This window comes from Pezoporus flaviventris, unplaced genomic scaffold (genome assembly GCF_033815535.1).
Source record: "Pezoporus flaviventris isolate CSIRO_AGI_PZ_B2104156 unplaced genomic scaffold, CSIRO_AGI_Pfla_v1 ptg000097l, whole genome shotgun sequence".
Taxonomy (NCBI): Eukaryota; Metazoa; Chordata; class Aves; order Psittaciformes; family Psittacidae; genus Pezoporus; species Pezoporus flaviventris.
The window spans coordinates 8,900,518-8,925,203 of record NW_026892645.1 but is presented as its reverse complement, the minus strand read 5'-3'; the positions used below and the strand labels follow the sequence as shown (position 1 = coordinate 8,925,203).

The 24,686-nt window shown below is 41.8% G+C and overlaps 1 protein-coding gene across 6 annotated transcripts in view; it reads right to left on the bottom strand.

Annotated features, from left to right (window-relative positions):
• Window positions 1-24,331, bottom strand: part of TNC (tenascin C) — an 87,444-nt gene extending 63,113 nt beyond the window's left edge. Inside the window, exon 1 of one of the 6 annotated variants that reach the window (XM_061476958.1) lies at window positions 24,191-24,331. The gene's annotated coding sequence lies outside the window, so the exon portion shown is untranslated. Of the gene's footprint in view, window positions 1-8,966; window positions 9,245-24,190 lie in introns of those variants that run through there. The other 5 variants (XM_061476962.1, XM_061476957.1, XM_061476959.1 and 2 more) reach the window with 5 other exon arrangements.
• Window positions 24,332-24,686: the final 355 nt, after the last annotated feature.

Below are 24,686 nucleotides of genomic sequence, written 5' to 3'. Positions count from 1 at the left end.
AGTCACCAACACTCTTAATAAATACAATATGGGTAGGTGAATAGGTGCCAAATCAATAAGTTTAACAAAAATATTGGTGAATACTATGCAATAGAAAATAAGACCTTTGCAATTAAAGAACCACGAAACACTGACGTATTAAACAAATACATAGAGCACAAGTGAATAAGCTAAACACACTGAGGCCACATTGCTTTGTACTGCATCTCTCATGAAGCTGTTTTTCACATTTCCTCCTGAAGGTCAGGAGGAAGAGGTGAGCCAAAACCCTGCTCCATACATCCAGCATCACATTTTTCCATATTTAAAGTGATTTTAGTTAAATGAAAGTCACATACAGAGAAAAGTGATGTGGGATTCTTCTGTTTTAATGACTTTGCTGCAACTAAGAGCACAAATAATTTACATGTATATTCATCTGGAATAACAGTGTTTAAGTAGCATGAATTGCTACAGATTATGTTGGTCAGCAGGATGCTTTCAGAACTCACTGTGACTATTTACATACGGTCTGCAATTTTAATTTCAGTTAACTATGTACCTATTCAAGCACTAAAAATGACATCTCTAAAACCATCTCAGAACTCAGGCATAAAAGCCTGCGCTGTTCTTGACCACCAGAAATGTTATTACTTGCCTCCTGTCATTAGCAGCCTTGGTCATCATCTGAAAAGAAGCTGGGGAAGCACAGGGGTAACCCTTCACCAGGCAATTCTCTGTTTTTAAAACAACTATTAGTTTACTTGGGTGGCTTTTCCTCCCCTCCAGAGCTCCTCTGTCCTTGGTACTAGCATTGGGAATGTGCTGGAATGTGCACATTCTTCCAACTCCCCACACCACAGAAGGAGTTCCTTGAAACCTGACTTCCAGTAATAGCCCCCCGGCTAGATATGTACTTGGCCTGGTTCTGTCAGATGTGGTAGCATCAGTGTGCATCTTTGGCAACCTAGGGTAGGGTAGCAAACTCATGCTATAACAATATACCTAATGAAGAGTGAAGATGGAGTGAAATCAACCACGGCTTGGCAAGACAAAGGAAAAGATAAATTAGATTCACAAAATATGAAACAAATTGAGTGCAAGGCATGTGGAAAAAGAGAGAAGAGTGCTCCTAAAAAGTGTTTCTCAGTGCTCTGATGTAAAGCAGAAGCACTTATGTAATGGAATGGAAAATACAGGCATATACACAGCCCTGAGCAAGTGATTAGTTGTGATGGTGACTGAACTCGGACAAAAATCTGCACTGCTGCTTCAAATGTCAACAAATTGGGCACTGTTACACTAATGGGAGACTTGAGAGACCTCCACCAACAGCGTTCTGACCTCCTTCTCTTAACCCACAGTGACTTGAGACCTGTCTGAGTTAAAGTCTTAGCTGGCAGCAATTTGAGCTGTGGAATACAAGAAGGGATGTGGAGCTCAATTATCCAGCAACAGATCTCCAGTGAAATCAATGCAATTGTGTCACATGAGAATTTGGCTGGCAGCCTTTGCAGTCTTTATGGGAGAATCCATCCCCTAAGAAATGCAAGCTGGAGTGAAGCGGACAGGGAATAATGCAGACAATGAAGTGCTGCTCCATGCATGAGAAGTGCTTGGTGGGTTCTAATTTCCTCTCTGCCAGTCTGGTTTTATCCTCATGTTACTCCATGAGCAATACTCCTGACCTATATGAGCACAAACCAAATTGGAGCTGGACAAGGCATCCTCTACAAAAAAGGATTTCTCTGCTATATAATTAAGCCAACATCAAGCAGCTGTACTATATGCATGTTCAACACTTTGTATCAAAGTGAAATAATTGCTCATGTTAGCAGTAAAAGCTCTTTGCTCATGTGAAACCACTGGTTAGACTACATAGACTCAATTTTTATTTACACTAAGGCCCCCTTTAACGAATGTCGTAGGGCAAATTCATAGGATTATAGGGTTTATAGGGCATATTTCTGTTGATAGAAATTGCACTTTTCTTACATCAAATGTGAAGTTTCTGTATACACACAGAAACAAACATCATTTAAGGATTCCTGCACATGTTCTGAGCAACAGAAACAGTACAAGATAGAGTCAGGCCACAGCCTGGAAAGCACTGTATTAATTCAGGATAGATTCCCTGTTCTTGCAGAGGAGACTTACACCCATTTGAATAGTGCCAGAGGGACGATTAGTAATGTGAAAATGTAATTCCCTACAAATCTAGAGGGATCCAAACCAAAGCAAATGAACTCTGTCCAAAGTCACCTTTCTCAGTGCTGACATGGCATGGGGCTTCTGCTGGCACAGATGGGGCAGTGGCTCTGAGCACCTTGAGATGCAAGAGCCTACAGACCAGTGCTGGAGAAAGCATGAAAAAGGGGACACATGGCTGGCTGGTAGTAAACTGTATGTCCTTACTTCTACCAGCAATCCTGACAAATCCCAGTGTAGTACTCCTAAGGCAGATACACAGTGTATGAAATAACCACCTGAGAATGACAAAGTACAAATCATGTTAATGCATTCGAGAATAGTGCTCTCTTTAGGTCCTGTACTCTTTCCATCAAACATGGAACTGCAGCACTGGTAGTGCTGGATCCCTGTGACTGAATTGCTAACCCATAAAGTGTATAAGTCTACATCATAATTAACACTTGTCGGTGGAAATATAAATCCCCTGGCTTGTAGATGGCATATCCTCCTATAAACATTGCACTTGGCCACCAAACTGGAAAAATAGATAGGACATTTATAAGGAGTGCTCACCATGGGAAATGCCAGCATTTTTCCCTGGAAGCTATTTATATTGCCAAAATAATTCAGGAAGAAAAATTATCTGAGACCTTTCCTTTGATATGCATCCTGTTCTCTTTTGACTTGTAGGGTACAACGCGCAGCATTCATTCTGAGCCAGATGTGAATTACTGTAGTGCAAGCAATGCAGAAGGGAAGTGCAAGCCACAAGTAAAGGAAAAATATGCATTACACTGTGTCTCACTAAGAGGAATGGATAGCCTACGCATCATAAGTTACCTTTATATCTTTCTTGGCATAGACCTTTGTCACACAGCACAGGGAAACTCTTTAGGAGGATTCAGCATATCCAAAAGAAGCTGGCTTTCCAAAAGGACCAGTAAAAACAAAGAACCAGTGCAAAGTGGACACTGAGCTCCTTTTGAAAGCCTAACAAAGTGACTTCTGACTAAATGAGATCATGCCAGGCCAAGAATGAGGATAACCACTAAGGACTTGTACTGAACTGTACAACACATACTGAAAGTGAAACCTTCCTGTCTGACTAAAGGCTTTTCATCAAACCAAAGAGGCAGAAAACCACAGTCACAAGAGCATTTGAGCTTGCAATTGGCACTTACCTGCTTGCTCAGCGTCCTGTCTTTGAGGCAAGCCCGAAACTGATGGACAAAATCTGTTTCCAGTTCTTTTGATTTCTTGGGAATGAAAAGTGAAAACTCCTTTCCTGGAAATAAATATCTTTTCTTTTTTTTTCTTTTTTTTTAATCTCTTTCTAGCAGGAGTTCCTTAATGATGGAAATAACTGTTTAGCCTGTTCTGATGGGCCAGCAGGGAAACGATCTCAATTTAACTTTTATGTATGCTCTGAAGAAGATATTTATGTCCCTTTTTAGCTTTGTGCTGACTGAATGGTATGAAAGAGCATAAAATTAAAGAAGAATCAAGACAGTTTACATTAAATTATGGTTAATATCCTAATCCCATAAGAAAATTAGCTTTTGTAATTTTAGATTTCTGAGCTTATTATGTTCTAGTGCATCTGAGGATAAGGCACAGGCAAATGCTCAAGTAGGCAGTTGAAGCAAAATCATTACAGTGGAATTTCCCCAGGCACCAATTTCAGCCAACATCTATACACATATAGTCAATGCCACAGCCTGGCATGGGGATGAGGCAGACTACTACAACAACCCTTTGTTGTGCCTATGATTCAAGCAATTGTTTTTAAAATCTGTATTAAAGATTTCTGTTCCACCATCCTGCACTTTCAACTCAATTACTAAAAAGAATATGTTTTCTAGGCATGAAACAATATCATTTTTGTGGAGAGTTTGGAAACCAAGCACTTCTGTGAACTGAAGAAAGCTTCCTTTCTCTTCCCTGTGCGGTTCTGCTTACGGGGAAAGAGCTTTCTGTGTGAGTAATCTTTCTAAGTAGGAAGCAGAGCTCCCCTATTGCTAGGGAAGAATGGACCTCCAGTAGGCTAATGTGTGATGGATGACTGAATGCAAACTTGGCAACGTTGTTCTCCGCTACCCAAAGAATACAAAATGCCAGAGGCTATTCGCATACAGGCACTCTCTAGTTGGAGGTTTTGAAAACTTGGCACCATCCCACCTTAGTTTAATTGAAACTACAGTGGCAAGACAATTAAGGATGTGAATTTGGAGACATTTCTTGCAACAAGAGCTACTCAGGATGAATTTATCTTTGATGTCTGACTCATGCATAAGCCAAACAAAAACAGAAATGGAAAGTTATTCTCATTGACCCTTGAGTAGCAAAGCCTGACCTTTGTTTGCGAAGGGCAATTTATGGGATATCATGTATATTAACTAGTATTTCTTAAAGTTTGTATCCAGATATACTCACTGAAGCTATAGGGTTGGTTTTTTTTCTGTTGACGATGTTTTGTCAGTAACAGGATGTGCAGTATATAGGAGACAGACAAATGATGCCTATAGAAATCCAGTAAAATATTACATTAAGGCCATGCCTAGTTATAAAGGCATGTATCTCATTCCGGTCAATGTTAAAAGGAGACACTAAGTTATTCAAACTTTTCCCTTTTGGCAGAAAAAGAAGAAGACTCCGTATTATATTCCTCCTTTCAATGCCCAAACACTTTCTGCTGGATCAAGAAGCATCTCTTGTCAGGCAGTTCTCCCGTCAGGCTGACTCCTCCTCCCCACCCTGCCCATTCCACACAGTAAGTTACATCATACAGAGAAAGATTTCACTACCTGGAAGAATGCCCAGGTTTTAACTTTTCCCACATGTGGAAGGCATTTAACTTCAGCTCAGCTTGGACAAAGGGTCAAACGCATGAGTGGACAGTAAGTGCAGAGTTAGGGAAAGTTTCACACTTGTATAAACCCCCCAGCTCAGTGAAAATGGAGATGACTCAAGATTGTCTCTCGGAGTTGTTCATTGTCCTTATCTCCAGTAGTCCTGCTCCTCAGAGTTGCCTTCCTCCTCCTTTTTTCTTTTTACTACACAAAGAACTGTTTTGAACAGCTAATAATAGCAACTGTAAGTTGTTTGTGGCAGAGAGCATTGCTTATTATGTCTATTCACCGTTTCTAATACAATGAAGGCCTAAAATACTGCTGCAATAGTAACAGCATCATCGGCTTCTAATAAACTCCTACAGAAATCCAATAGAAGCCATGGCCAGCAAGTCCACTTTGATATCAAACAGTTTAATGCATTAAATTACATCTTATGTAAATTCATCATAAGTTCCTTAATAACATCCCTCATTTCTCAGCTCTTGACTTCAGGTTATAATGTTTCCTGTCCAGAACTTACTAGCCCTACAACTGCTTGCACCAGTTTTGCATATCTCTGAGCCTGGGTGATGACAATATCTACTAAACTTAATTCACTGTGACTGCTACCTTCCATAGTTTCCTTCTTCAATAACAAGGATCCCTCCACAACATTACATCAGCAACTTCCTTAGAACTACTAAGGGTAGCTATTACCTTCTACAGTAGTTTCAGGCTTCTATAGCGGGGGTTGATAACAGAGAGCAGTCTTTGAGAAGGGTGTGCTAAGTTCACGCCAGAAATTAAGCCTGAGAAAGTGCACATTGGTAAAGCAGAGCACAGTTTTAAAGCTCAATATCTCAAACTGCCACAATTCAAAACAAATACCTTGTTATTACTGGAAAGCTGAGATTTCTTACGTTCCAGTGATGTAAATCATCCACTCCTAAGGCTAGAGCTTTATGAGGAACTGGACCCTAAAACTGTCAATGGCCCTTCAGCTTAGCAGACTGTGATGGCATATGTCCAAGGATGAATATATCAAGTCATAAGCTTCAAACTAGGGTAATTTTTAACCACTCTCATTTCTCATGTTTCAGTAAATAGGGTAGGACAGATGCGTGTGTCACTGCTGATAAAGCAGACACCACCCTCTGCATTTACATTTACTTCCAAATGCTAAATTCAGGCTAGATTCCAAATTCAAGGTAGAAGGTATGTGGGTTCAATAATGGAAATGGCCAACTGAATAAACGCTGTTTCTTCCTTATAGATTTGCTAATATGGGACATAATTTAAAGCAGACAAGCATTATACACCCCAGTACACTTCACTGCCAGTTAGCACCACCCAAACCTCTGGACACAGCCTACAAAGCTGGATGAACAGATGTACTGCTGTGTTGTACCAGGAAAGGGGCAGAGAACTGCACAAGCAAGTCCAGTATTTCAAACAGTATCACCAGAAAGGATGAAAGGGTTAAAACCCAGGCTCCAAAGCAGCATCACTTCTCAAGTGTTTCAAATGCACACTCCTCAGTTCTACTTCTATCTTAAAAAGGATAGAAAAGTCCTAAGAAGCAGACTCAGCCATTAGTCTCATTTTCTTATCAAAAAGGGAAACAATAGTCAAGAGCAGATTTTGACAGTCCCTTTAGAGTGGAACATGTCAGAACATCTTCATAGTTGAGTAGGTTTGGGATTTTTTTAGATATTTTATAATAAGTAGTAATATGAAAAATAAGCCACCTGACCTGAACTTCAAACACCTTCAGAAATGCTGTTCTAGCAACATAATAATTAAGTTTAAGTGAACACTGAGGAGAAATAATCCAGTCTTAAAGAGCTGGGATTAAATATATATGTATAATTTGCATTAACAAAAGTCTCCAGCTAACACAGTTACTCATAATTTTTGTGGACTTTTAATCTGAGTTTAGGGATATTCCTAGTAAATTCTAAGCATCATTAAACATCATTATTTCAAAAGGCAGTTTGGATCTGGCTGGTTCTCTTTTCACATGCCTATCACTACCAATGTACCTCGATGAGGTTTCTTTAGCAGAAAATCAGTTTCCCCTCCAAATGAGACATGACATTCTCATCTGCAGGCTGTATGCTTTTCAGCAGATCCTTTGGCTCTTTTACAGCTTTGGAAACACTGATAAAGTAATTGTAGGCATAGGATTAAGGACTGGAACTTGCAAAGAATTTTCCCTGGGCTGAAAGGAGCCAGAGGTTAAAATTAATGAGCAAAAAAGTATGGGAAACGAGTAGCAATTTGCTGAGGATAGTGACTGTGAGAGGGTCCGTGAGGGTGGGGGTAACCAGCTCCCCATACAGCATCCCCTGTACAGCAGCCCCCTTACTCTGCCCCTTTCCAGCTGCCAGTGGTCCTGCTCAGCCTAGATGTGCATCCTTTCCTGAGTAAAGGTGCAGAGGTGTAAGGGAATACCCTGAGAACTCTTCCAAGTACCTTCAAAATTCACTGCCAGAAAGGGTGAACTGCAGAGAGATGGATTCGATTTTGGCTGAACAATTTCATTTGCTCAAGCATTTGCTCCCAAGCTCCCAACAGCAGTAAAAGAAAAGAAACGAAAAGGCATCATAACACTTTTCTGTCAGTCTTCCTGGGATTCAAAGGGCTGTCACAAGCCCCCACTGTCCCTGAACCATTAAGAAAACTCATTTTCAGACTAGAGCACCTTTAAGATTTCACAGCTTTGAAAGGCAAATGAACAACCCCAGCATAATAAAGAACACCAACACATATAATGATAATCAGGAAGAGTGTAAAATGAATTCCCATTACTTAATATGATTTTAAAAGAAAAAATAAACTGGGAGACAAACCCAAAGACAGCATCACGACAATAAGGCTTTACCCAGTCCATAGTTACATGTACCTCACTGGTTTCTATGTGTTACATGAAGGAAAATCTGATAAATATCTTCATCATGCTTCTTAATTTTATGAGGTCTCCGCTGTGCAGGAGGATATGTCCCATCATTTCAATCTGAACACGAGCTTCTCTTGCATAGGGTGACACATACTTTTCCAAAGTTTAGAATAACTGCCCAGACCTCTGTCTTCTAGGAGCCAGAGAGCAAATCAGGCAGGAGCAAGTCTGCAGAGGTGATGTAACATCAAGTTTTAAGTGGGCTTAACTCCTAAACGAAGCTGAGGGCGATACCTTCTCCCCATCCGCTTCTTTATTTTAAGCCAATTTGAGCCTAACCGGTAAGTGCAGACACAGTCATGCAGAAAATCTCTGTGCACGAGGCAGCAAGTAGATAAGGCACATCGTAAAGGGTCTCCGTTTTTCCAAGAGGATGGAGAATTTCACCCACCCGGCTCCCAGAGCCCTCCCGTTTAAGCAGCGGTAATTAGATAGCAGCTGAATCTTCCTTTGTCTTCTGCTCCCCACTACAGACTGGTGTTAACTATACTTTAAATGAAACTGGAGCCCAGTGGGGGGCAGGGAGGGAGGTGACAAAGGCTCCAGCGCAATTAAGTGTGCAGACAGCAAACTGCAAAGGGAAGGGGCCTGACTTCTCGGGTCAGACACAACAGCAGAGGAAGAGTTTACCTGGGAGGTGTAAGAACTGCAAGTGAATTTAGTCTGGCACACGAGGTAAGGATGAGGGAAACGTTTACATCACTTCAGTAGCCAAGAGGAAGCCCCAAATCTGATTTTCTACCTTTCCTGCCAATTAGGTTTCTGCCTCTATTTCTGTAGGTGTCCAGCATCCGACTAACTCATCCTTCATTCATTCATTGGATCAGATTGATATCACTGAGACATTTCTTGTTGCACCAGGCAATAAAACCAGCTGTGCCCCAATTCAAAACTAGCCCCTAGTAAGACCCCTGCCCATCCAGACAGTGTCTACAAGTGTCATGACAGAGGACTATGGCATCTCAAACTTGCGTGGGAGAAGAGGGTTTAATTCAGGAGGGACTTACCTTACAGACTGACAGAGCTCAGATCCCGCTGTGAGCAGTCTCCATGAAATAAATAGGATGTTAAAGTCAGCTGCTGGCTTCTGACTTCGCGGCCGTCCTGTCAAAAACTCGGCGAAGTTACGTGCAGGTGAGTGTGTGAGAGGCAGAAACGTTTGACAGCGAAGGAAACTGGTCAGATCAGCCAGATTCTGAGGGTTTATATAGCTGAGCTGCAAATCCCGGTCCCTGGCTCATTCCACTGTAATAGGACGCCTGAAGGCATTTTTTTTTCCCCTAGTTTTGCTTTAAAGGAACAGCCCCTCTCTTTGGCTTAGCTTCTGAAAGACACACAGGCACACTCACATACACACACACTGTCATCCCCAGGCACACACACACTAAGAATTTGCATGCAATTTATGGCTAAAGAAGGAAACCCCTGAACCATTCAAGAAGAAAGTCAGCTCAGGGCAAATGACTCAGAAAGCAGAATATTTTCCTTACAGCATCAGCAAGTAAATTATCAGGAGTTTTAATCCCCTCATCCCCTTTATTTTAACATTGTGAAAGAGTAGCAAACTCCAATAAAAATCAGAGGAAACCCGCAGGATTTCAACTCCTACAAAATATAATGGAGCTGAAATGCAGTTGGTGCTAATTGACCTCATTCCACTGGATCAGCTGAAGGATACAGATGAACACAAGATAAGGAGCTGGCAAATCCCCATATTTTCAAGCCTGTGATCTCCTTCACCTCCTTTTGTAGTCCTGCTCTCTCAAAAGCCATAGGCAGATGAGTGGAGAAATCAAGAGGAAAGTCTAATGAGAGGAGCCCTAGCCTGATTCTTTGTAAAGAGCAGAGGATATAAAAGCCCAAGCAAACGGCACAGGAGGGATTCCTTTTCTTCTCAGATCTGATAAAAAGAGATTACGTGGGTGCGTGTGTGCCAAGATAATCCAACCACTTTTGTGAGCCTTGTGGTCTCTCCTTCATCCCATTCTCCCTGCTTCCCAGGCCACAGATATCTGTGACACCCAGAGTGCTCATCTGGGACCTTTTCAGGGTGTTTGTTATCTCTGACTACCCTTGAACCTCAGGCTTGTGGCAAAAAGTAAAGACCACGGTTAAAGGATAGTCATTAACACTCATTTCCCTCCTATCTGGTACTAAAAGCCTACCTCTCTCTTGCCTGAACCTCAGCCCACTATTGCTTTGGGTTTAATTTGGGTGGGTTTGTTTTTGCTGGGGGTGTTGGTGGCACAGGGCGAGAGAGGAAAATTAATGTTTAACATTCAGGTCTGCCTTCTAGGATAAGGCATAAAATCACTCTTCTGCTTGAAAATTAAGAAAGCAAGAGTTACCCAAACACTTCTAAAGACAGTGAATATAAAACTCTTCTCACCGCTTCCAAGGGGCAGTGGGACAGCCCAGTAGGAAAGAAAAGGGATCTCTCTCAGGAGCAAGGATGCTCATAAAGATAAAAACTGATTCCTCAGGCCTTGCTGCTGATGTTTCTTTCCGAATGTCTCTGCACCCAGCTGGCCTTTCCCAGGCTCCAGGACTCGCACATCACTTTTTGCTGCTTCACAGGCACAGCACTGCCAGGAACACACTTGGGCAAGGATGGGAGAATTCCTGACCCTGAAATTCTGAATCACCATTTGAGAATCATTATTCTTGAGACCTTAAAGAGTAGAGTTGCTCTGTTCACTGAGCTACTTCAGCTTTCCTTGCTGTGGCTTTCATACATAACGTGTATTCTTTCATGTCTAGCGCTATCACTGAGCTCCCTTCCACAGCACGTGACACAGATTTTAGTTATTTTCAAATAGCTGCTGCTGACAGAAGATACAAACACCAAACAAAAACTCTTTGAAGTTTTTACAAATTATTTTTCCAAACAGATCCCCTCATCCAACTGATTACAGAAGGGTTCAAAAAGCACTGGGAGCAGGAGTTTCACTAAGACCAGTGATGTCGCTGCATCAGCCATTGATGAACACCCATTTCTAATCTCTGAGTTTATTTTTTACATGCTGTGTTTTGTAACAGGCATGTCCCAGGACAAGAAATGAGCCTCTCTTGGAGAGAGGCTCAGAAATGTTAACTAATCCCTGGTAAAGGCATCGGATCCTCTTTGATCCAACAGTTTTTAAAATAAACCTTGTTCTGTACATAGAATGGTCTGGGTTGGCAGGGACCTTAAAGCTCACCCAGCTCCAACCCCTGCCACGGGCAGGGACCCCTTCCACTAGAGCAGCTTGCTCCAAGCCCCTGTGTCCAACCTGGCCTTGAACACTGCCAGGGATGGGGCAGCCACAGCTTCTCTGGGCACCCTGTGCCAGTGCCTCAGCACCCTCACAAGGAAGAGCTTCTGCCTAAGAGCTCATCTCAATCTCCCTTTTTTCAGCTTAAATTCATTCCCCTTTATCCCATCATTACCTGCACCTCCACCAGTCTCAAAGGCAATGAGGTTACTGTATACAGCCACTTGCAAGCCTCCCATTTTTATGTGTAATTCTCAGAAAACTCTCTAGATGGTTCTGGTACCAGCCTGGGTGAGCTCTGCCCCAATTATGTAGTCCTGGTAAACTCAATTAAAACATGAACTCAAAGCCATAAATTTAATGTGACATATAACACAAGTTTTGCAACAAAATCTGCCTCAGAAAAAGCTCTTCCCCATGCACTGAATCGTTCACTGTCTCTTACTTCAGCAGCCCTTCCGCATACATTTGCAAAACACTTTCTTTCATTATCCATGCCTACAAGTCTAAAACAAGATTGTGTGTGAATTGTGGAAAGCCACCTGCAGAATGTGGTTTTGGAGCTTTTCTGTCAACGTTTATTCAATCAAAATTTAAACTAATTTTTTTCTCCAATAATTCTCCACCCACTTACCTGACTTTCCAACATTATTCCATACGAAGGGAGCTTCAGGTAAGAGTTCAGGCCTGTTCTTGTTTTATCTTTTTGGGCTCACCCATCTTTAATTACACTCTGTTGCAACTGAACGAAACACTGAGTCAGAAGCAAATGATAACATGAAAGAACAAGGAAAATGTATTTTAATCAGAAAGATAGCTTTAGGTTGGGATCTCTAAGAAGCTGGATTCTGTACCCTGTGGTATCATCTTTCATTAGCTAAATGTAGGTAGCAATTCATTTTTTTATATGAAAGGAACAGGAGAAATTAAATGAGCACCAAGCTTCATGCTCTTGAATTTATTGCTGTGGTTTTATGCACTTTTAAGATAATATTGGAGATAAAATTCAAACACGTATGGAAGATCATAACAGATGGACAAATCTAGGAGCATCTTGCTATTTATGAAAGTATGAAAGAGACCAACTTTGGAAAATAGTAGTGAATAGGAAAAGTTATGCATATTATTATCTTGGGACAAAATTGTACAACACAGGCAATCAGACTTAGTTCCCATTTCATACCTGTGTTGGTTCACCCAGTCCTAGGAATAACCTGCTTCGTACCAGCATATTTGAGAGGGTGGAAGCTGCCCTGAATGTGAAGACATGAATCACAGGAGGAATTCACACCACTGGTAGTGTAGCCTCAGAAGTCCTTGGTACACACATAATGCAGCTGATTTCAATAACATGCAGCTGGGAATGCAGTGAGCCACTGGAATACAACATATGAGACATAAATGGCCAGCCAGATGATACTGCCTTAGGGCAGAGAAACGGATACTTGATTTGGACAGTTTTAGGAGCCAGAAATATTCAGTGCCTGTGGCTGGAAGGAAAAGAATTTCTCATAGGAAACTAATATTGAGTAGGACAATGCTCAAAAGCAGCATAAAGTGGAGACAAGCAAGACAGCCAGCTTGAGAAACAGCACCGATTTAGATCCAGTGAAATGCATCCTGTTGAGGACAGCTTCTATTACTTAATGTTGAGAGGAAGACGAAAAATCAAGATTTAAACAGCAACTATAATATCACAGAGTTGATCCTTAAAGAGAGATGACTTTAAAAATCCTTTCCATGCTCCATTCTTACAACTGATGCTTTTGTCTCAAGTAATTTCCAGAGACATTTGATCCTTCTTCACTACATCATTTGATCCTTTCCCTACTGTCCTGGGTTCAGCTGTAGCAGTCATTTTTCTCCTTCTTAGTAGCTGGTGCAGTGCTGTGGTTTTGACTTTAGCCTGAGAACAACACCGATAACACACTAATGTTTTTAGTTGTTGCTAACTAATGCTTACTCAGGTCAAGGACTTTTCAGTCTCATGCTCTGCCAGTGAGGAGGGGCACGGGAAGCTGGGAGGGAGCAGAGAAAGGACACCTGACCCAACCTATCCAAAGAGGTATTCCATACTGCAGCATGTCATGCGCAGGATAGAAACGGGGGGGAGTTATCCTGAACACCCAGATCACTGCTCGGGTCGGGCTGGGTATCGGTCGGCGGGTGGTGAGCAGTTATATTCTCTTCCCTTGTTATTTCCCTTATTATTATTATTATTGGTGGCAGCAGTAGTGGTTTGTGTTATACCTTAGTTACTGGACTGCTCTTATCCCAGCCTGTGGGAGTTACATTCTCTCCATTCTCCTCTCCATCCCTCCGGGAGCGGGAAGAGGAAGAAGGAAGTGAACGAGTGACTGCGTGGTTCTGAGTTACCTGCTGGGCTTAAACCATGACACTTCCACCTGCTGTCTTTTGAGACTGTATTCAACAGATATCACTGGCACAGAATCGAGTACAAGTACTTTTGTCTTTACGTCTGCATTGCCTTGATTCCTTTACATCTGTAGCCAGAAACAGGTCAGTTAAGTTTAGTTCACATTGAGTATTCTGGCAACCTTGCTAAACCTTTGGCTCTTGGGCTAAGATTTTATCTGCTGCTTTTCAGTTGATTTCCCATTAATTTTCAGCAAATCACTGTCCCAGTGCATTCACTGCTTCTTACTTGACAAGCATTTGCAAACACACTTTGATTTCTAAGAGAGCATTTATTTAGAACCACTCAATGCTAATATACAAGAGGACACTCCAGCTTCCCCAGAAAATATCTAAATATCTAAACTATTGCTTTAAATATCTGCTATTTGCAGCAATTCATGTTGCCTCTATGCTAATACCCTCCATTTCCTGATGTGATAACTCTCAAATAGAATAAGGGCTTTCAAGCACCTTAGACTTACGGCTACTTGTCCAGTGCTTCTATTCAGATCTAATTTATGCAGTCATACATTGACTATCCTTTCCCAAACGTTATGAGCAGTGGTATGACCATGCTCAACCATGCTGAAGACATGCTTTGAGGCTGGATTGATCCTGATAATTGCAACCCATGTAAAAAGGCAGGAAGAGTGCTCACAGTTTTGGTATCAGAGAACGCAGAAGCTCGTTCTTGACTCAGGGGAAGTCTGACCTAAATAGACCAATGTTTGTACCAGAAGGCACAAGTCTGCAATTGCTGCACAGATCAGCACCACTGAGAATTTCAGTGGAATCAACTGCACATGTAAAGATAGTAAAGTTGAAGCCCCATAATGTCCATTAAAAATGTTCATTAAGTACCACACCAACCACTAAATTACAAAAACATACTTGTCAATTTTGGAATTTTTAAGAGATGATCTCCAAAAAGGAAATTTCCTCTATTATTTGAACTTATTATTATTATCAGACCGTTTCCCCAGGGTTGCATTCATTCCCTAAATAAATAGGAAGCAGCTGTTTGAGAGCAAACCCACTGACTTTGCGTACAGCCTGTACACAGGAAGACACTTGTGAGAGATAACATTTAGCCCTTCTTTAACTGTTCTTTTAAGAGCTAAGTGTACCCTGGCAGCATTTGTATGACCTGTACAGGCCACAGGCTTAATCACAAACAAGAGGTAATGGAGCAGATGTTGGTGTTTAATAAGGTTATTTCAAAGTCTCTTATCACATTGATGAAAAGAAGTGATGTGCCTGTTAAGGGATACCTGAGAGTGGAGCCAGATGAACTGGGTGCTAATACAAGGTCTGCCTTGCTCTGAAGAGATGACCTTGATCATGTCCCTTCCTGATGTATGAAATAAATGTCCTTTACAAGATAGACTTCAACACACTGATAATACACACTAGACAAGAATTTGTTGGTGATACCACACATAAAGATAACCTAGATTCAAAATTCACTCCAGAAAAATCAAAACTTCACTGAAAAAAAATAGTAAATAGACAATAATAACTACGTAGGACATGAGTATATTCCATTCAAACTGCTGATGTGAATGTCTGTGACACAGAGTGACTTGCAATTTTCATAAACACCTTCATCTTTTGTTATACTTACAGTAGACTTTATTATTATGAGACAAAACATAGCTTTCACTATGTAGAAAGAGTGACAAGGAAAACTGTACCAAATCGCTGAGGACTGAGAAAGTCAAGGCCCCTATGTGGAATAGCATAAAGCATTTATCAGCATGTTACCATTAATCATAAGTTATTAATCCATAGATGACACAGGGAAAGTAACTGCTGTAAAGGTTTTATTCTGTACTACACCAATTTGTATCCTCTAAGTGCTTCCATGCATGAAAATACTTAAGCACATGCTTCTATCCATCCCTAAATACTTCCATGCACTTTACTGTAATCATGTTTTTAAGATTATTAATGTCAAAATTACAGCTAATCATGCTAAACAGATCCTTAAATGTCTTGCAGAAACAGTTTCCCTACTGCAGCTTAAGTAATGAATACAGCAAAGCAAAAGTCCTTAGTACTCATCCATTCTATAGGAAACATGTTCAAATATAACAATAGCTGTTGTCAGTATATGCCCTACATTGTTGAGGGTTCCTAATGCTAATAAAGATTGAAGGGTGGTGGGTACTTACACAGCACAAACAGAGGTGAGTACACCTAAGTAACCTTTTGTTGGAAAACATGATACAATTCCACCCAACTGTCATCACAAAGGGGGAAGGCAACCTACATTACCCACAAGACTGCTCTACCTCACTCCCTTAGAGAGAAATGGGGGCATCTAATGAATGTGGTAGCTGAAAAAGGTAGCAATGTGCAGTGATAACAATGTTCCCTTGGTCTCTAGCTTGGTCTATCAAGTATGGTTTGTTTAACGAGAATGTGACTTAATTTTGGGTAGGAATTTGATGGCACTTGCTACCCATATGTCATGATTTACACCACATTAACACCTCACATGCACCTCCTGCACACCCCCCAAAGAAGCTGTGGACAGTTCATAATCTTCAGTGCCTTTCTGGACTAAGCAATGGCCCTAAGTAGTAACAAGGGCCTGGAAGATGGGCTTCCCCAGGTGAGATGTTGCTCCCAGAGAACACGCTCAGTCATTAAAAGAGGTGCCAAATGAGCACCAGAAATGGACCATTCACCTCACATAAGCATGAGGCTACCCCTGTGCAGGAATGTACAACTGTCACATCAACATCTCTGCTGTTATTAAACGTAAAAGTTGCTTTCTTAGGAAAAAGGAGACTGAAGGTGTAACCAGCATATCTTGTGGAAGCTAACTACTTCCTTAAATGACTATTCAGTGTGAGCCATGCCGTGCTACAACTAAAAGCCAGAGACATGGTTGCATGAGTTCAAGCAATCTTTAGTCCCAACTGCACCTTTCATTCAAAAATGTCAAAGCACTTACACAGAAAAAGAATAAGACGGAACCTTGCAACTAATATAATCTTTCCCCAGGGCACAATAAGCTATACCAAACCCAATTCAGTTTATAAAACAAGCTTGGCAAAGAGTATAGCACTTGTTTTGAAAGGGAACTACACCAAAATTAAACATGGCAGTAGCAGAATGAGAAAGCAAACACAAGGGTCAAGCCTTTCTAATACCCAGCCAGAAGCCTACATGACAAATAGGGTATTTTTTAGCTATCGATACACAGTACACAACACCCTGGTTCTGCTGTAATACGTCTCTATTCTGAGGAAAACAGTGGAAAGTTCATTTCTAAGGAGAGAAAACAATCAAAGAAAGAAGATTACAGCTCAGTTTAGTCACTCATGCTTCGGGCAATGCAGTCATTCTAAAAGCTGTACCCAGACTGTTTAGTTGTTTAACAGGTAACCCATAGCAAATGTACACATGCAAACACACACATACACCCCCACAAAACAAAAGAGAAACTTTGCAAGGATTTGGATCCGTGGACTTGAAGGTGGTGGGTTTGATAATCACTGTGCAGTGATTAGTATTTGCTAATTGGAGAGACAAGACTCACTGGCTATCCAGGTAACCATGTGTGACCTTAAATCAGAAAGCTGGTCACAACAGTCGTCTTCATGCTAAAGTAAAACTCTGTCACAGGAAGACACTGTAGGAAAATGCAGCAGAAGGACCTTCAATGATGTACCCTCTGGACATGAAATAAAAGCTGCTGTTCAGACACATTTATAAGCATCCTATCATGCATATCATCACTGGCATTCCTCTGAGTGAAGGTAAGCAAGTGTATAGACAGATTAGTGTGTATGATAAGCATTGCAATCAATGTTCTATCAAGACCATCCATAAAAGACCCACTTGAGGATAAGCAGATGGACTGTGTCCATCTTGCACAGTTTCTCTGGCTTTTATGAAGACAGTCCTATTCCACTGATGTAAAAGAGAGAGGGGGATAAACCAATAGAAATATCCAAAATAAACCAATAGAAATATCCAAAGCACCCCCATAAGAGAGAAAGAGACCTGTGTGCCTGTCCAAGTACTAGAAATCTCAAGCTGTGTTTGAGGAGACAGAAGTATCCCAAACCAACTAAAAGCTACCTGTTTGTATTGGTTCTACACACTTTTGTCTCTATAGTCTTCAAAGCATATCCTAAAATCATTTTAAACTAATAAATCATGGTCACAGCTTAGCAAACAGGGATGTTTAACTTCTCCAGCCAGCTTTTGGGGAAGAGCAGCAGATAAAGTCATTAAAAAAAGTCAGGAATGTGGCTGATGGAGAACCCATCATTTGCTTTGTGATTCCCAATCATTTGCTTGTGATTCTGCAATCAGCTGAAGAGGTGAAAGGTTCACTGGAACAGTACAGACAGAAGCCAGACAGACCAGCCAAGTGTTTGAGTGTGAGAGTTGGAATAATCTGTTCATTTTCAAGTAGAACGAACTTTGGATGTTGAACCTCAGGTTCAAGAGCAGCATCCCAGGAGCAGAGGGGAAGGGAGCTGGTAGGCACAATAAATACACATACTTGAAATAGAATTCTGGCTTTCTTAAGTACTCATAAAGTGGTTTTGACAGGTACATTTATGTAATTATTCCCTCTGTTCTTGATAGCAGAAAAGGAAATACAGTCAAGGAAAAACAGACTTGTGAGAATTTCCTCTTCGATCCCCAGGTCCAGTCTTGCTGATTTTTAATGAAAAGTGCTAGTCAGCATATTCCTTTCCTCTGGTTTTAGTCAGAATTGCTCCCTGATCAGCTGGGATATCATATCTAAGTTGTAAAGACTGCCAGGGACCATCTGCATGGTTAACCCTACTTCACACACAGGAGTCCTCAGAGTTGCCCAGCCTGATGTAGCTGTTCATCTCCAGTTAGCACCCAAGCACAAAAGATAGAAGCATTGACCTACCAGCCCAGTTCCTGGCACTGCCCATTGTAAAATGGCTATGGGCATAGCGCAGCAATGGGAGAAGTGAGAGGTGATGCTGGCTCTTCACAGAGCTCATCATTCAGGTTAGATATAGGGAAGAAGTTCTTTACTGTGAGAGTAGTGAGGCACTGGAACGGGTTGCCCAAAGAAGTTGTAAATGTTCCATCCCTGGCAGTGTTCAAGGCCAGGTTGGACGGGGCTTGGAGCAAGCTGCTCTAGTGTGAGGTGTTCCTGCCTGGGGCAGGGGTTTGGCACTAGGCGATCTTATGGTCCTTTCCAACTCTAACTATTCTATGATTCTATGATCCCATTTAGATGGCAGGGAGGGGTACACAGGTCTTCCTGCTTTCTCTTTGTGTATTGCTCAACACGCTGCATTGTGTCACTAGTGAGTTCACATCGTAAAAGCAGACCAAAGGAGCAGGGGGAGGCCTTTTTTCCTTGCCTTTTTCCCAGCATTTCCGGTAGGAGCCTATACACCTCTCCTCATATCCTGCATTTGGCTGCTTCTGGGACCAAAGGGAAACCTCAAAGCAGATGGGATTTAGCTTACTGACATTCTCTAGAGCTAGCTCAGATTTTATTAAACACAGCTGGAATCCCAGGCTTCTTCAAATGGGTTAGCTCACTTCTTACGTTGCTTCTATGTCTTTAGAAATCCAGCTTTGCAATCAGTTGGAGCCAAAAGACAGAGTGAATTTGTCAGCAGCATCCAAGTCATAAATTTAACAACAAAAAAATGCAACTCTGTAACTGAACTCACACCAATCCTTTCTTATTTACCAATTCTTCACATCCTCAATAGGTCAGCATAGTGCACCCTAGCCTGAGACTGAGTCCATCAGGTAACACAACGGAAGCAAAATACATGCTCAGGTTAGACAGAAGAATGCATAATTGACTACGCCTTACACCAATCGCCTTTCCTGCATTCTTTAAAGCACAGGAGCACCCTGTTATTTCCTCGGGAGTTCAGGGGTCTCTTAACGTCAACATCAGAAGAGTAAACTCAGTTTAAACCTCCTCTCTTGCTTGTAACCACCTGTCCTAGCTCAGATTTAAGATTATCTCCCTTTCAGAGCTAGCAAACAAGGCAAACCTTCCACAGCAGAATAATACAAACCATCCCACATAATAAGGTTGTTTGCCAGCTATTTGTATGACAACACAACAACAGAAATTAAGTAAACTGGTTTTGTTCTGAATAAAATTCTTGTATCACCATATTTTTGGAGTATTGTATGACAGTATTGTGCAAATACTCCTTCAAAACTTAATTTACAAAATTGAAGAGAACTGAATTCACAAAAACCAGACATTTCAGGGGTTTTGCACAATCAGTATCAATAATTTAGTACCTGTTTTCAAAACAACCAAGACACAAAAGCCTCTTGTGCTGTAGATCTCTAATGCGTCATCTCCAGAACAGCCTTGATTTAGTTAGAGTGTAGTTAGGTTTCTCTCAACTAAAGCAATTTTTAGGGCAAGCATTTGCATTATGAGAGGGTTTTTCCTACTATTGTTGTTTTAAACTGCATTTATTCTGGCAAAGGCAGTGCCTCCCACAAGGCTGAATTCTGAAACTGATGCCTGGAGAACAGTGAGAGGACTCGGAACTTCTATACATATCAAATTCCAAATATTTTATTCCTTCTTTAAAAGCTTTTTACAGCCACCATTATGCAATGAGGATCAGCAGTACTCATGTAACAGCCAGTGCTTTAGTGTCCCAAAACACTCATGTCCAAGACTTCTCATTACAGTTAGGAAGTGATTCCATTTTGTAAAGCCAACAAAAGATACTCCGTGTCATGAATTCCAGTCAATTATAGCCAAATGCAGCCCATGTCCTCCTACTGTAGTTTTCCACAACTTCAACATGGTAACTGCTACACAATAAAGTTTATATCTCACTACCAGTTGCTAAATAACAATAAAGTATATACATATATAAAAGCCATTGTGGTGGGGAACTCAGAATTCAGCACATCAAGCATCTTAGGTTTCAACTTGGCGTTTGGCCACAGTGCAGAAGCACTCAGGGACTTTACACATATTTCTCTGATAGTGTTATGACTCTTCTTTTTCTTTCCTTTTGTTTCCTTCTGTCTCTATTACCAGTGTCTGCTCCCAATTTGCTGCGTAATGAAGTGACACAGGGCTTAGGAATATCTCCTGGAACAAACCACCGACCCCATCGCCTACAGTGACGGGGAGCCTCGTGGCTGTGACTTCATGGCACCAGGGACTCACCAGCACAGAGCTACTGCAGCAGCCCTGGCAAGAATCACAAAGCAACCAGACTCTATACGTCCGCCCAGTACTGAGGGGGAAGTGAGTGAGGACACATTTTCCATTCTATAGCCAGAGGCCCATCTTACGGGAAATTTCAGTCAGTAAAAGCAAAATGTTACTGGAATGTTGCCTTCCCGAGCTTGCATTGATATTTTTATTATTATTAAAGTTGGAGAAACAAGTGTGAAAAATTCATCTCTTTCCCAACTGGGCTTGTTCAGAGTCTGCAGATTGTGTGGACTCTGTGAGATGCAAAAGGGTTTCTGTTTGGCAGTGGTACCTGCAGACAAATACCGGTTTTTAATCCACTGCGGGTGTTCCCCCATCTGCCCACCCTAAGGCAAGCCAGAAGGAAAACATTTGGCAATAACAGTGATATTGTCTGCTGAAACAAGCTGTCAAGTAACTTCCTTTGCATTTAGAGTATCCCGTAGGGTAGCTGAATTACCTTAGTTCTCTGTAAGGAGCCACAAACAAACTGCCTGCTCTTTGGATGCTCAGCCCTTACAGGGATACTACTGGAGAATGACACCAACCGTGTTAAAACACTGACTCCTCTTCCTTTAGGTGAGGCTGCAAAGAAAAGGACTCCATGGAGCCAGGAATCTTCTTTCCCCTTTGTGCCACCTCCCTATCCATGCTCCCAGACCTCAGGCGCTCAAGACAGGGCTGCAAGGGGGCTGTTAACCCTTGCTGCATGGACTCTCCTACTAACATAGAGCACCATGCTAACAACATGAGTGCAACATGACTGAATTCAATATGCAGTTTAGGTGGCCTAGCAGGCATTTTTAACCAGTCAAGAGTGTGAGTAGGTATAAGCAACCCTATGTTCTATTTAGAGGAGGTGTCACAGTCCTATAATACTGAAAAACATTAAGGTAAGAAGCCCTTGAGCAGGCAGCCAGTCAGTGACAGTAAGAGAACCAGGGAGAACTGGGGAGAAAGGCCCTTTTAATTCTATGGGTATGGGGCCCTCTGTTATGAGCTAGATATGTTTAAAGACATGTTACAGTTCAGGAAGGACACTACAATATTTGACTCCATTTTCAGCAGCTGGCTCAGACAGCAGAGACATGGACTGGGGGGATCTCAGATGCAGAAGAAAAAGAAGTAGTACGGACAGAATACCAAGCGAAGCCTCAGTAAATCCATTTGCTTCTCCAGGCTAATGGACACTTGAGGAAGTTACTCAGGTATAACACTGGAAGCGACTCTTGACACCTGTACCTGTTCCAACACTGTGGTACAAATGAATAAATTAACCTCAGTAAAAGAGAAAAAAAAGTATTTTACATTTTTTACATCCCATCATAGACAAAATCGAACATCCCAGGAACAAGGGCAGGGAACACACGAAGTGTTCTGAGCTTTCCAATTTCACTCATGTCCTTTCCAGAAACTGGCCGCAAAAGATTCAGTGGGTATAAAAACTATACTGAGGGGACCAACAGGCTGTGGATGCCTTTTGTGTTTCTCTTGTGAAAGCAGTCCAGGGAATTAATACTTCTTGCATTGTGTATGAAAACCAAAGCAAAACAAACCACCAGAAACTCTCGTTGACCAAGATGATTAAATCTACAGGGTTTGCTCGCAGAGGCCTGGGAGTCCCTGAACAGTATTTTCTAGGGTCAGATTCAGCCTCCCTGCACTGTGGCCACCTCACAGCCTGGTACACAGCAGGTATTACCCTTCTTCATGGACTGGTGGTGGTTCAGGCTTACATACATGTATGTGTGTACTTGATTAGGGTGCACAGAGACCTCTGCTCTCCCCTTTCCCTCGTTGCTTCTAGTCCTTATGTTTCATTAAAGTGCCATGGACTTTGCCAAGGTGAGAATATATGTGATGCACTTACTATGAAGTGGATTTTCTCTCCAGGCTCTGGACTACGTGCTCATCAGCCTTTTCTCAGGGAAGCATTGAAAATGAGCTACCTGTTCCATAATTAACCATTTCAGAGACTGCTGTCTAGACCTGGTCTGAAAATTCCCATTTTCCTACAGAGTCTAATGGCATTGCTCATGTATCACGTCTTTCATTTCATTTTAATTTTTTAACCATGAAATTAAATCTCTTTCCTCATTAAAGAAGAATCTGATAAAAGGCATATCTATTTCAGAGTGAGTTGATATATTTACCACAATGGCACAGGACTGCCTGCCCTCCAGGCTAATATGGATTTAATGTGGGAGCCTACAAAAACTTCAATGTTTTAGCCAGGCAGGAAAAGGTTGAGAGGAAGGAGAGCACTCAAGAGCAAATTCTGCTCTTCAAGGGGTATAAATCCAAAATAGCTTTTTCGGGTTTTGACTGGTGTAAATGACCGTGTCTCCTAGCTGGCAGGTCAGAAGTGTGATGTTCTAGACTGGGGGAGAGGAAAAGGTTAATGTTTCACCACGCTGTAAAAAGCCAATGGTCTCAATAGATTGTATTCCACCTGGAGAAAGAAAGCTGCTAAGAGTTGTTGAATGTGACATCAGAAACACAGTGGTGCAGCCTCCTATAAAATATCAGGAAACACAAGGTGAGACGTGATGACAATGGAGTATGTTTTACCTCAAGAATGTGAATAACGCGATCATTGAAAACACGCCTCAGGGACCCTCCTAACTCGGGGTGTGCAAATCTCAGATTCCTTCACAGGTTAATAGGTCTACTTGGAGAAAACAGCGACGATCTGGACTCTTCTACAAAGCTTTCTCCAAATGCCCCCGTGTCAATTTGCTTTGGAAACCAGGCTGAGCAGAGCAGGAGACCCAGCTCTCCCCAGAGAACTATGGGCATAATTTGAATGGTTTCCTTTGCTTGCTAAATTCAAGCTGCACAGGAAGCTTTGAGGACTTAGTAAAAATGGCTATAATGTATTTAGTTTTACAACTGATGGAAGTTCCTGATCACAGGCCCTTTGTGAAGACAATTACAACAACCAGGCAAACCTAACCATTTCTCCAGACAAGGTGGTTAGAGGATATGAAATGACACCACCTATGCCATGCAAGTCTGAGACAGTGAACACCACCACATTAGAAGGCACTTGGCTCTTACTATGACTTTCCAGTCCTAGATAATCATGAAGGATCATACTGTGATTTAACTGCCTGTCCCTCTCACCAGATCATTACAGGAAAAGTTTACTTTGGAGCAAAGGATTACATCCAGAATGGCAGTATTAAAGAGGGAAGAAAGCCTTAGAAATCAGCTCAGTGTTTCTCTTATCCTCAGGACCACAGCACACTCAGCAGCCCCTGGATCCTTAAGCCCAAGATAATCTTGCTCAGCATGTGCAACCAACACCAGACTGCTGCCAAAATCAGTTGGAGAAACATCCTACCTCATTCATTTTACACTCTTTGCAGTCAAAATCCTTTCATTCCTCATTCCTGCAGTGGAAATGACAGGTAGAGGAGCAGACCCTCTGCACATCTGTTGCACCAGCCAGGCACTGTGAGGCCACATGTCTCCTCATTCAACCTGAATTCGCGATCCAGGGATAGGCTCAGAAACAGCTTGTAGAGATGTTTTCCTCCTGCTTTATGAACTACCCGTGTATCACATACAGCTCTTGCACACAGCCATAGCCTCTTGAGTATCTCTTTTGAAACACATGCAACATGGTTTTGCTACCTAGACAAACTGCAGTTTGACAACTGTGAAAGCAGCTTGTGCCAACAAGATCCAGACCAGATGGCAAAGGGAGCAATGAATGTGAAGGCATAGAAAAGAAAGTTTCCATCGCAACACAGATGTGACTGAAGGTGTGTTTCAGAATCCCAGGGGAGTTTTGAAGCCATCTTTGAGTGCCACAGAGGTTCTGCTACCAGAGCTAG